At 40.5% G+C, this 3387-nt stretch overlaps 1 pseudogene; it reads left to right on the top strand.

The window, feature by feature from the left end:
* The first annotated feature begins 532 nt into the window (after nucleotides 1-532).
* Nucleotides 533-2272, top strand: LOC144784188 (uncharacterized; annotated as a pseudogene).
* Nucleotides 2273-3387: the final 1115 nt, after the last annotated feature.

Raw genomic sequence — 3387 nt, 5'->3', positions numbered from 1 at the left:
CATCCCTGGGTGTACAGGTGCAATGTTCTTCTCCATACCAGCCAGAGGGCCATTCTGTTGTGGAGAGTATGAGCTGTGACTTAAAGTAGTTATTAACAGCTAGAGTATTAAGCACATGGTGTAGTTGGATTCACCACCTATATGCAGTTCAACTAGCACCAAATAACCTCCCAAAATGATCTCTGGGTGAGATTGACGGTCCAGACGTTGAGGCAGCAGCCTCGCCCATTGATGTAGATAATCGTTGTGTTGTCTTACAGGATCTACAAAAGTTCTGTTACTCCCAATCCAATGAACATTTGAATACTTCCTCCTCTGTGACCATCGAGAAGAAACCACAGCCATCCACCTGGATTCTGAAAATTTGGGATCTCATTTGAGAGAAGGTCGAGGTCAAAAAGGAATTCAGCCCCTCATACCGAGCACCAGTATCTGTCCTTGGCATCCATGGAACAATAACAGTTAGCCTACCAATGCTTCCTGGTTCTAAAAGACAATTGTTTTGTCTCCAATGAACTTGCCAAATTGCACCATGTGGCCGATTCTAAATGGCAGAACACGAGGAAACACAGACATTCCTCTTCAGTTAGTGAGCACCACCAAAGCTGTTTCTCCTCAGCTAGTGGACAGTGGGACAGAGAATGTACTACAATTAATACCTGCATCCACAACCAGCACCACAACTGAAGTAAGCATGACTGTTACTACTGTGTCTTCTGCAGCTGGCATTGTCTACACAGATCCACCTTTGGTGGATCCAACCCTTCTGGATTTTTCGAGTCTAGTTACCAAACCTGAGCCACCAGTTTTTCTCCTGAATGCTTCTGAGTATCATATTGATCGGGGATGATTTATCGTCAGACAGTTCCTCAGTTTTAGACACTCTCCTGCACAGATTTGTGTTTTCTTTTCATGGCTGAAATGCATTTATCTGGTTACGCCTTGGTTACATGTTTGGTTAACACTTCCTTTTTTTTTGTTTTATTCCTATGAATTGGATTGGCAGTTTTTTTCCTGCTTATTAATGGCCATTACCTGCCAGAACGTTTTGCTGTAGAACTGGTCGATGGTGTGTTGGCCCCACATTCTTTCTCACATAACTCCCAATCCAATGAACATTTGAATACTTCCTCCTCTGTGACCATCGAGAAGAAACCACAGCCTTCCACCTGGATTCTGAAAATTTGGGATCTCATTTGAGAGAAGGTCGAGGTCAAAAAGGAATTCAGCCCCTCATACCGAGCACCAGTACCTGTCCTTGGCATCCATGGAACAATAACAGTTAGCCTACCAATGCTTCCTGGTTCTAAAAGACAATTGTTTTGTCTCCAATGAACTTGCCAAATTGCACCATGTGGCCGATTTTAAATGGCAGAACACGAGGAAACACAGACATTCCTCTTCAGTTAGTGAGCACCACCAAAGCTGTTTCTCCTCAGCTAGTGAGCAGTGGGACAGAGAATGTACTACAATTAATACCTGCATCCACAACCAGCACCACAACTGAAGTAAGCATGACTGTTACTGCTGTGTCTTCTGTAGCTGGCATTGTCTTGTCTACACAGATCCACCTTTGGTGGATCCAACTCTTCTGGATTTTTCGAGTCTAGTTACCAAACCTGAGCCACCAGTTTTTCTCCTGAATGCTTTTGAGTATCATATTGATCGGGATGATTTATCTTCAGACAGTTCCTCAGTTTTAGACACTCTTCCTGCACAGATTTATGTTTTCTTTTCATGGCTGAAATGCACTTATCTGGTTCCGCCTTGGATACATGTTTGGTTAACACTTCCTTGTTTTTTTTCTATTCCTATGAATTGGATTGGCAGTTTGTTTCGTGCTTATTAATGGCCATTACCTTCCAGAACGTTCTGCTGCAGAACTGGTCGATGGTGTGTTGGCCCCACATTCTTTCTCACATAAACTAAAAAGAGACGCGTCCCTCGTGAACATTTTAGCCACTCCAGTAACTGATGGAATTGTTTGGGATAAAGTTTCTTTCGACATATTCTGTCCTACGGAGATCATGCAGATACCATACGTATTTAAAGTTTCTATGGGGGATGTAATAGTATCTGGAACACATTCAGATGATTGGGATGTTGAGACAGTAAACTCCATGCTGTCGGAGCTGGGATATTATACTGTTTTCGAATCAGAGGACCTGTATCTTCTGCTAATTATGCTTATGTGTCCTGTTATCACCATTACAGCCATCATTTCCTTCATAGGGCCAGTGGTCAACATGCACGTTTTAATAATACACAATAGGAAAAGATACAAAGATAATTTCACTTATTTATCTGGGTATGACACCTCAGATCCAATATCTTATTATTTTAAATTACTTCCTACATCACCAAAGAAATATATGTTCACACAAACTAAGTTAGTATATACAGCTTTGTTTGTTACCCAGTTAGCCCTTGAAGTCTATGATTATTAGAAGGACACAATTGAAATGAAATCGATTTGGGCGATTTGGGCAATCAAACCTTGGCAGGTCCAGGGAACAGAAACCTTGTTTCAAGCATGTTTCATCCCAATACAAATTATTTTCCTGAATGACACTGTCCAACAGACTACATGTCTGGGGCTGGCTAAAATTAAAAAATTAATGCCCCGGATATTCCTTCCATTGCCTGCTTCGATAATTAGCCAAGTCTGACAAATTACACTGAAGAACAAATTGATAGTATGGTGCAGAATGGTATATTTAATTCAACACTTTCAGGTTATCACATGTGGTTACTGTGGCCAGTAGACACAAATAGTTGTCATGCTCATTTTCTTAATTTCACATCAGGGTTTAAGACAAGCCAACCCGACCCCCGATATTCCCAATCAGAACATTCAGGTATTGTTACTGGCAATTCATTGGGGAAATTATGCCAACAATGGTTTGAACATTTCACACTTTCTGGAGCAAAACAACATCTTTCTCTCCTGTCTGAATACATGACTTGTTTTTAATAGGCACTGTGTCCCCTTGTTTAGAAAGATGTATTTATGCTACCTATAATGAAATTTGGAAATTATTGTAAATGGAAGCTGCTGCAAGTTGAAGACAAATTGATCTCAATAATTTGGATAAAGTGCTTGCTGTCTTCTCAGATTTTATAACATGAATAACATTGTATCATCTGTTATTGATATTATGCAAATGGATATGCTGACATTTTATGATGGGAAAAGTCAGGTCTTTCATGCAGTTTTGCTGGACACTTCAAACCCTTATAAATGGGTGCATACCATGGCATTATCTGAATTCCAGTAGCCTATTTTTTTCCTTTCAACTTAACACGCAAACAACAACTGATGGCAAAGAAAGATACCCCCTACACAATGTCGCATTTAGAGAAGTTAGAACAGCTCCCATTTACAAT

This window comes from Lissotriton helveticus, chromosome 10 (assembly GCF_964261635.1).
Source record: "Lissotriton helveticus chromosome 10, aLisHel1.1, whole genome shotgun sequence".
Classification (NCBI taxonomy): domain Eukaryota; kingdom Metazoa; phylum Chordata; class Amphibia; order Caudata; family Salamandridae; genus Lissotriton; species Lissotriton helveticus.
The sequence above is the reverse complement of the archived record's forward strand: the minus strand, read 5'-3'. Positions and strand labels throughout refer to the sequence as shown.